This window comes from Ambystoma mexicanum, chromosome 1p (assembly GCF_040938575.1).
Source record: "Ambystoma mexicanum isolate Mex_15411 chromosome 1p, UKY_AmexF1_1, whole genome shotgun sequence".
NCBI lineage: Eukaryota > Metazoa > Chordata > Amphibia > Caudata > Ambystomatidae > Ambystoma > Ambystoma mexicanum.
The window spans coordinates 1,330,124,239-1,330,134,755 of NC_090921.1; positions in this window are offsets into that span (position 1 = coordinate 1,330,124,239).

Below are 10,517 nucleotides of genomic sequence, written 5' to 3' on the forward strand. Positions count from 1 at the left end.
AGACTACCGTTGCCGACGGAGGAACCTCTCCCGTCGGGGGATCCTGAACCGGGACCTTCTGGTGTTCCCCCGCCCAAGAGAAGAAGGATTCACCCTCCACCTCCTTTTCAGCCGTCGCGCCCCGTCCAGCCCTCCTCCCCGTCCACCCGAGGGGATGATACGGGGACTGACACGGCAGCGAGGGGTACGGACGACGAGGTATAGGACGAGGATCTACCGTCGTCACCTCCCACCAGGCCTTCTCCGCCCGACGAGATTGGATCGTTCCACTCCATGATCGCCAGGGCATCCGAGCTTTTCCAACTCTGCCCTGAGGAGAAGAAAAAGGAAGGATTCCTTTATCAACGGCGCGAGGCCAAGAGGAAGACGGTCCTCGCGGAGCCTCTACTGGACGACATTTGGGATGAGGGCCTCGCCCTCCTCAAGAACCCTTCCACGACGCCAGCTAGAAGAGACCGGTACGAGAAGAAGTACCGGGTCCCGGACGCGGCCCCCCTGTGCCTCCGGGCGCAGCTTACCCCGGACTCCGTCGTCTCCGCGGCGGCCAGGAAGAAAGCGTGGGGGGTGCGGCCTCCACATCGACTTCCCCACCGGACGGCGAGGGAAAGAAATTGGACGCTATGGGACGCAGGGTCATCTCGTCTGCAGCGACGACGATTAAAGCGGCCAACGCCTTGGCTATCGTGGCCCGCTACGACAGGGAGCTATGGTACAAACTGGCTCCCCTGCTGGACTTCCTACCGGACGACAAGAGGGCGGATGCCCTGGAGATCCTACAGGAAGGTGAGGTGGCGTCGGACCACGCCATCACTATTGCGACGGACATCGCCGACACTGGGTTTCGCCAGTTGGGCAACGGCGTGTGCCTTAGGCGGCGTGGATGGCTCAAGGCTACGGACTTCCGTCAAGACGTACAGACCAGAGTCCTGGACATGCCGTTCGATGGGAACAACCTGTTTGGGAAAACAGTGGACGATTCCCTTCAGGCCATTAAAGCGGACACTGAGACGGCCCGGGCCCTTGGGGTTCTGCAGCAACGACAGACGCCCTTTCGGAGCAGCGGAGGCAAGGGCGCCTCCAAAGGTTCTGGCGGCGGTTTCTCCACCTACCGTCAAGCGGCCCGCTCGTCGTCTCAGGAGGCCTACAGAGGACGAGGCAAGTCGGGCGGACCCCGCCGTCGTCGCCAAGGAGGTCAAGGCGGCAAAGCCTCGTCGAAACAGGATTGTACCGGCCGTGGGGTCGGGCCCCCACCGAAGCACCCCGGTGGGAGGCCGGCTGGCGAGCTTCGTCAGCATGTAGGAGTCCATCTCCACCGACCGTTGGGTGCTGGACGCCTTAGCCCGGGGCCACGCGCTCGAGTTTCAAAGAAGGTGCCCGCGCGTCCCCCCCGTGGCCAGGAAAGAGCTTCACGTCCCTCAGCTTCTCCTGGAGGTAAAGGCGATGCTCAGGAAGGGCGCCATCGAACTCGTCCCAAAGAGGCTTCGGGGCTCCGGAGTTTACTCGAGATACTTCCTCGTGAAGAAGAAGACGGGAGGATGGCGCCCCATCCTAGACCTGCGACGTCTGAACAAGTTCATCAAGGCGCAGAAGTTCCGGATGGTCACCCTCCAGCACGTCCTGGGTCAGCTGGAGGAAGGAGACTTCCTGTCGTCGTTGGATTTGGAGGATGCCTACTTCCATATTCCCATCCTAAAGGGGCACCGAAAATTCCTCAGGTTTGTGGTCCAAGGGCGTCACTACCAGTTCAAAGCCCTCCCCTCCGGACTACGGTCGGCACCCAGGGTATTCACCAAGTGCCTTGCACCGGTGGCGGCGCAGCTGCGCCGCGAGGGGATCCACGTCTACCCCTACCTGGACGACTGGCTCATCCGAGCCAAGACGAGGGAGCTCGCCGTGGAGCACACGGCCAGGACCGTCCAACTTCTCACGGACCTGGGATTCTCCGTGAACTACGCCAAGTCCCACCTGGTACCCGCGCAAAACGCACTGTTTCTGGGAGCGAAGCTCGACACAGTGTCCCTTCTGGCCTCCCCGTCGGAGGAAAGGACCAGGTCCATCCTGGGCAAGGTACAGCGGATGTTGGTTTCCGACGCGGCCAAGGTGAGGTCCATCAAGTCCCTCCTCGGAATGATGTCTTCTTGCATCTACCTCATTCCCATGTGCAGGCTCCGGATGCGCCCGTTGCAGGAGTTCCTGGACGCGCGCTGGATCCAAACGACGGGCGGCTTCGAGGAGAGGATCACACTCGACGAGAGTTTCCGCCGAGCGGTCCGGTGGTGGGGCACCCGCGCGCATCTGACGGCGGGCATGGACTTCCAGACCCCAGACCACCAGGAGACAGTGACCACGGATGCCTCCCTGGAAGGGTGGGAAGCGCACACCGAAAATCTGCACGCGAGAGGCCTTTGGCTCCCGACGGAGAAGTCCCTCCATATCAACGTCCTGGAGCTCCGTGCAGTGTTCTGGGCCCTCAGGTCCTTCCTTCCGTCCCTCAAGGGCAAGGTGGTGAGGATCTTCACCGACAACACCACCACCATGTTTTACATCAGGAAACAGGGCGGAACCAGGTCCCCAGCACTGTCCAAGGAGGCGCAGGACCTGTGGCATTGGGCCGTCGCCCAAAGGATGTTTCTGGTGCCGTTTCATCTGGCCGGGATAAAAAACACCATCGCCGACTCACTCAGCAGGGAGCTGCGCTCGTGCCACGAGTGGGAACTACGGCAGGATCTAGTGGATCGCCTCTTCCGACGGTGGGGCACACCCCAGATCGACCTGTTCGCGACGGCGACGAACTCCAAGTGCCGGAGGTTCGCCAGCAGGTTTCCCCAGGTGAGGAGCATGGGCGATGCTTTCTCGTTCCCCTGGGAGGGCCTGTTCCTCTACGCGTTCCCTCCTTTGCCACTGCTAATCCGGCTCGTCAACCAGCTCAGGAGATCACGGTGCAGGTTGATCCTCGTCGCACCTGCGTGGCCGAGGCAGATATGGTTCCCGGACCTTCTGGACTTGTCAGCGTCCCCGCCAATCAAGCTGCCGGTGGACGCGGATCTACTCTCCAGGGAAGGAGGCGCCATCCTCCACCACGACCCGAAATCGCTGAACTTGCAGGCCTGGCTCCTACAGCGCTAGTGTTTGGAGGATACGACATACCGGCCGACTGCAGAGAGGTTCTTGCAAAGGCCAGGGCGTCCTCGACTCTTAAATGCTACGGACACAAATGGAAGAGGTTCTCTGTCTGGTGCCACGCACAGAAGATTAACCCTCTACGGATTACGGCTCCCCATCTACTGCCGTACCTGCTGACGCTGGCCAAAGCTGGACTGGCACACGCGTCCATCAAGATTCATCTTGCTGCGATCTCCCGATACACCAGAGCCACGGGCCGGACGTCCTTGTGGTCTCATCGTCTGGTGAAAGAGTTCATGAAGGGACTGTTCAGATCGTTCCCGCCGGTGAAGGCTCCGGCACCGGCGTGGGAGCTCAACGTGGTGCTGACCAAGCTCATGGGACCTCCGTTCGAGCCTCTGCACTCGGCCCCGTTGAAGTTTCTGTCGTGGAAAACAGCGTTTCTTGTGGCCATCACCTCCGCACGACGGGTGGGAGAGATCCAGGCCCTTTCCTGCAAGGCCCCGTACTTGACTTTTCACGACACGAGGGTAGTGCTCAGTACGCACCCCTCCTTCATGCCCAAGGTACAGTCGGACTTCCATCTCAACGAACCCTTGGTGTTGCCTGTGTTCTTCCCGTCGCCTTCGTCGCCGGCTGAGAGGACTTTGGACTCGCTGGATGTGGCTAGAGCGCTGAAGTTCTACGTGGACCGCACGAAGTGTTTTCGGAAGACGTCACAACTCTTTTTGTGAACTTTGGACCTGTCAATCGGGGGAAGGCTCTCTCGAAGGCTTCCATTTCCAGATGGCTCTCCGGCTGTATCATGTACTGTCATCGGTTGGCAAACCGACCGCTGCCTGGCCGTCCGAGAGCCCATTCCACCAGAGCGATCGCAGCTACCACGGCGTTCCTTTCTGGTGTGCCCCTGCTGGACATATGCAGGGCTGCTACGTGGAGGTCGACGCACACCTTCACGAAATTCTACTGCGTCGATCGGGATTCCAGGGAGGAGTCCAGGGTCGGCCAAGCAGTGCTGCGCAACCTGTTCGCCTGAGGTGAGCCTGGTGAGGAGGTAAGATGCTTAATGTTGAGTTTGATGTAATGCTTAATGTTGAGCCTTTGCCACCTCCCGTGGTTGTGCATGTGTGTACTGCTATGTATTCTTTATTCATGAGCATGTGAATCCATGCCAGACCCCATGCTGGAGAAGGAACAAGTTACTTACCTGTAACTGTTGTTCTCCAGCATGGGTCTGGCATGGATTCACATGCGAACCCTCCCGCCTACCCCTCTGCGGCTCTTCACTGGGTCATACTGCCACTTCACGTGCTTCCAAAAATCTGAAGATGGCTGCCAGAGGCGGTGCTTAGGTAGAGTGCAGTCATTGGCTGTGGTCAGTATGACACAGAGACCAGTGATTGGTTATTACTACGAAAGACAGATCAGAAACGAAACTGATACTGGTTTTTTCTTTACCGAGGATTCCCAGCCTGACGACGGGGAATATTCATGAGCATGTGAATCCATGCCAGACCCATGCTGGAGAACAACAGTTACAGGTAAGTAACTTGTTCCATATCAACTATCGGGTTCATCTCCTTGCCACTTACTGGTTTGAAGCAAGACATTTTCTCTAAAGCATCCTGTTAAAATGTGTTTTCAGTGCATTCATTTGAGCATCCCTGGGCTGCCTGCACCCTATGCGATTTGCTGTCCTATGTATCAATGATAAACTGGCTTCTTTGTTGCCCCCCCACGACCCTTGCTTTTAAGGGGAATTCCGAAAGCTCAGATGAGAAAGTGTTTTTGCAGGTCCACATAAACCCTCCTCTTCAGGCCAGGTGATTTTTTTTTCGTTTTTTTTTTGTTTTTTATTTTGTTTTTTATTTTGTTCTCCGAACAACTTGCCCCACCAACCACGAAATCAATCTTGCAGCTGCAGATCCTATTTCTGTACTCCAATGTGACTTACATTGAGGTCCCTTCAAGATCCAAATCTATCATTGTGCTCACAAAAAAGCCTGCCTCTAAAGGGTGCTCTGAGATATCCATAAGTATTGGGATTAAACAGAAAAGCCCTAGCACAGTCCTAAGGCTCTCTAAAATGGGTGACTCCTCCAAAGCATTAAGAGGGTTGGAAGCGCATCTCTCCCAGTGGGTTAGACTAGCTCCACTCTGCAAGTTGCTACAGACTAGGTTTTAATACAGTTTATTCAGTCTTCCGTGGATAAGACCATAGCACTTGCCCATTTCTCCTGGTGTTTTTTTTTTTTTAATGTACAAGCTTGAGTGAGTGCTGTACACTGCAATCCGTACCGATTTCTACTCTATTGAAAGTGAAAAAAATATGGTCTCAGCTTTGTAGTGCGTACTGTAGAGCAGCCCCTCGGTGCTCGCACCAGAACAAATACAACCCACTAGGGAAAAAGACCCAGCACACCTCTTGCAAGGAGAACAAGGTTTATTCTCATAAAAAGTCACATACACAATAGCAAAGAACTATGCTGCCACGGAGCGCTCGAACGAAACCAACATGGACGGCAGCTTACAAGGATGAAAACGGTCACAACTGACGTATATCACTTGGGGTACAGATCCATGTAGCTGGTTGTTGTGACCCTATTGTGACCCTATATATGGGCGTTGTGCTCCCTATGAGATGCCATGTCATTGGTCCCAGCTCCTCCTGTCCATCTTCTTCCACTTGTGGCTCTTCTCACTGTGTTATCAGTTGCCAGGCTCGATAATTAGCAATTAAGTGTGCAATTCAGAATTGCAAACGCTATCAGCAGCCTAATCTACACCTTGTACTGCAGACATGGGCGCAACACCTTCATTCAAGGTCATGTTATCTTTGCAAACCCCAACTCTATCCCATATGCGTCGGTGCCTTTCCAGGCCTTCCCACCTTGAACGTTAAATTTGTTACGTTGCCTGCCGGGCACCTCGCTGCACAAATCACCGGGTCCTTCAATATTCTGTTGTGATCTTTAGAACAAATGGGTGTTCAAACAGTTTTATGGTCTGGGGTCTTGGGCTGGCTGGTATCCTGGAATGTTGGGGTCTTGGGATGGAGGCATCTGGGGACTATAATTTGGGGTTTTGGCCCGAATTAGGTCAGAGGCTCGTGCCCTCCTTCTCGTGGGATAACTGCCTTGCCGGGTGTATTCCTTCTTGGTTACATGTGCAATATACAACCAAGGTTTGTGGATCCTTGTGAATTTGCACAATCTTCTATTACCTCTAAGCCTCGGCCTTTGAACTCATCAAACTTTGCTCTTTTGAGCTGTCTTTTGAAGCAGTAACCTGTGAAAAATGCAACCATGTAGTAATGTTAGAAAACACCATGGGGGGAAAACAGTGGTATAACCAGTTCTGTGAATTTGCTAATTTGTTCTCTGGTGTAATTTGTGTGACCAAGAAATGCATTGATTTCATCAGTTTGTCCATGTGGTGTAGGCATAATAGTCTTATTAGGATATCATGGGGACTGTTTGGCAGAAAAACGAGCAGTATTAGTAATGTTCCCCTGACCCCTGCTCCTTTTATATGACCTCCCCAAATAAACATTGACAGAGCAAATAATCCAGCAATACACTGCATAACACACATGCACGTTCACGAAAATGTAGACATTATAGAGTGGTCATTTGACCGTAAATGTTGCTCTCTTCCAAAAAAATGCACACAATAGTTCATTTTTTAAAACGCACAAGAAAAATAGAAGGCAAAGAACGAGAGAGGAGTGCAAACTGTACTTAGTAGCGTTTATATTTTGTAAATGGTGTACAAATAAATCGACACATGAAAATACTGGTTCCCTCGGCCACAAATGGTTGCGCTTATAGAATACGTACAGACCATATTATGGGTATTTCCATCAACTTTTTGTTAGCAGGTACTCAATCTGTATGGGGCGGTGGTGCAGCATTGGCCGCCTTGCAGACGTCCGAAAGGTGTATCCAATACTGCAACTCCCTTACCTTTACAGCCAAGGCAGTAGCATAGACAATGGTGAATGGACTGTTGTACCTAGGCTCGCTCCACCAACAGACAACATTTCTGACATAAACCAAGTTGCTGTGAGCAGCTGAAGCGGTGGTGCCGTCACTGAGGTAGTTGCAGCGCTTGATGTGTCTATAGATCCTGGCAGTGCAATCTGTTGAGAAATACATTTGATTGCTTTTGTTAAGGCAGAAAGTTAGTCCTTGTACTCGTCCTCCAGAACGGATGCAGCCTGGTGAGCATTAGATGCTTTCCTTATGGGATGTAGGGGTGTGTGCGCTGAAGCTAATTTACCACCTCATGTGGTGATAAATGATGATCCTTGCAGGGCTGCGTGCATAAACTAAACAGTGCTAGAGGCAAACAATGCACCAAATGTTTCTTTGATGTGGTGCATAGTTTGGACAATTTCCCCTTCAACAGACCGTTGACCCTCTCCACGACTTAGTTGTCCTGGGGGAGGTAAATTGTGCACATCCAATGCCCAGTAGTACTGTTATCTCTTTTACCAGCTCATTGAAAAAGTGAGTGCCGTTGTCGGATCCTAACTCATCACACACTTCCAATCGAGGAAAGACCTCCCTAACCAAAAATGTAGCGGCGCATTTAGCATCAGGATGAGCACGACCTACCTCCACCCATCGGAAGAAGGGACACACCCCCACTATTGGGTAACGATATCCATTACATCTTTCCCCCATGGTCGCGCAATGAATATGTAACTTGTGAAATGGCCAATTTGGGCGGGGCAAGGTACCTCTGATTGTTCTCAAAGTATGTCCAGTGCTGTAAGACTGGCACGTAGTACGTTTAATCACCATTTTTGACAACAAATCTGTCAGGGGCTGTTTGTATCCTCTTTTCACTCACAGATTCTTTTATTCCTGAGGGGCCTGTCCTTGTAGTTTGATAATTTGAGCAAGTGGTAGTGCATTATAGGATTCTGGTAGTTGAGTTCGGCCTTGTGCTATTATAGGATATGCTGACACATTGGGTACAGGGAGATATGCTGCCTATTTGACAGCCACATCTGCGGCGGCGTTACCGAGTGAGACCTTATCTGCGTCATTGGTATGGGCGGTGCATTTTACCACTGCCACCATGGAAGGCTGTGAAAGTGAATCTATTAGTTGATATAGTAATGCGGCCTGCTGTACTGTGGATGCAGCAGCTCCCATAAACACCCCTCCGCTTCCACCGTGCTAAGCCAAAGTGCACTGTGGTGGTAACGTAGGCAGAGTCAGAATAGACGGTCACACAACACCCATGGGACCCTAGGAGTGCCTTCATGAGCGCTATAAGCTCTGCTGCTTGGTCCGAATAATGCATAGGCAGTCTTTTGTACAATCGATTCATACTCTCCGTCCACTAGGCGGACAACTAACGCACCAGTGTGCCTTAGGCCTGGTCAATGGTTGCTGACCCGTCAACGAAGAGGATCTCTCCCCGCCCGAGTGGGCTGTCCTTTGCTTTGGGGTTGTCCTCCCCCTCAAATGTCATGCACTCCTGCATTGTGAGTTCCTTGTTGGTGCACATTTTCATCAGAACTGTGGCAGGGTTTACAGTCTTGCACCTTTCTATGTATATGTGTGGGCTGGACCTCGTAGGTGGATGCCCGTTGTTTGATCAATGTTGATTTGGATCGCTCAAGCATGGTAACCACTGCATGCTCCACGTTACAGCATTACTGAACACCCCATGACAATAGTGGCACTTTTCTCATTTGCAAAAAGTGCCTGTTCGCAAGGGAACTGGCCCTTCATCACCAAATCTAGTACACCATTGTAAAACGCCAATGGCTTATGACCCATAGAGCTTTTCTGTGTGAGTATTGCAGTCATCATTTGGCCATAGACATGTGAAAATATATAGAATTCTTGCGTGTAATCGGGGGTTGCTAGTACTGGTGCGGTGCAAATAACTTCCTTAAGGTAATTGAAACCATTTCCTTTGTCCACACAATCATTTTGTCTGTTTTCTGTGCCTCTTTAAGGCCTTGCAGTAGGGGGCTGGTGTATGAAGCGCAGTTTAGAATCCAAGCCCTTCAATAGTTAAAGGGAACCAAGAACTGCTGCTTGTCTTTAACTGTCCTGGGCTGCGGGGCACTGCCCACTGATGCAGCACGCTCTTGTATAATCTTTTTCCCATGAACTGAGATCATCTGTCCCAGATAAAGTACTTCTTTGAGGCAGTACTATAATTTAGCCTGGTCTACTATGTTCCCCTTGTATGCTAATAGCTGCAAGAAGGTGATCGATCTGCACTGCTGTTCACTGTCACTGCACAATAGCAGACCATCCACATACTGAATGATGGTACTAGGCACATGGATGTTCCCCAAATCAAAATGTAATATTCAATTAAAGATGCTGGGGGATTCAGAGTACCCTTGTGGCTGTCTAGTGTATTCAAAGCGCATTCCACTATGCGTAAACCCAGTGAGATATTGTGAGTCTGGATGCAGGGGTATGGAGAAGAAAGAGTTCTTTAAATCCACCACAGTGAAATGTGTGTTTGGGGACGGTGTACACAATGGTCACAGGGTTACAATGTCATTTAGGGGGCCAAGATCCTGAATCATTCTCAAACTACCCCCGCCACCTTCGCCTTTTCTATTGGGTATATGGCCGTGTTGCATGGGGAGGTGGAGGGCACAATAATTCCTTGGTTAAGCAGTACAGTAATGGTGTCTAGTACTCCTTCCTCTGCTTCTTTTGACGGGGGATATGGCTTTACTTGGGGCAGCACTGTGCCTGGCTTTAGTGTTATTCTTATGTTATGTTAATAGTTCTTATGAAGCGCACAGTCGCCCAAAGGCACCATGGCGCTAAAAGGAGATGGAAACAGCCCCATGAAGATTCAAAATAAGTATGTTTTGACCCGCCTTCTAAACTCTAAGAAGTTGGGGATTTTCTTGATGACAAGTGGGAGATTATTCCACAGAACTGCTGCAGCAATGGAAAAAGCCCTGCCGCCAACCCGACCCCTTTTGTGCCTTTGCACAACCAGTTGTTCGGCAGTGGCTGAGCAGAGGTTGCGGGCAGGGTGATAGCGCATAAACTTGGCTTGGAGGTATTCCGCTCCCTGATTATGGAGGGCACGATGTACAATACACAGAGCCTTAAATTCTACCTGTTGGGCCACCGGTAGCCAGTGCAGAGTCTGTAGCACAGGCGAGATGTGAGCTCCAAAAGGAGTGCCCATAGCTACCCCAGTGGCCAAATTCTGCAGCCGCTGCAATCATTTGATCAAGCGCTTAGGTTGGGCTAGATGCAAGGAGTTGCAGTAGTCTATCCGTGATAGAACCATGGCTGCTACCACTGGAGGGTGCAATTGGGCCGGGATCAGTGGTAGTACCCTCCTCAGAATTTTCAGTTGGAAATGACCAGCCTGACAGGCCGCAGAGA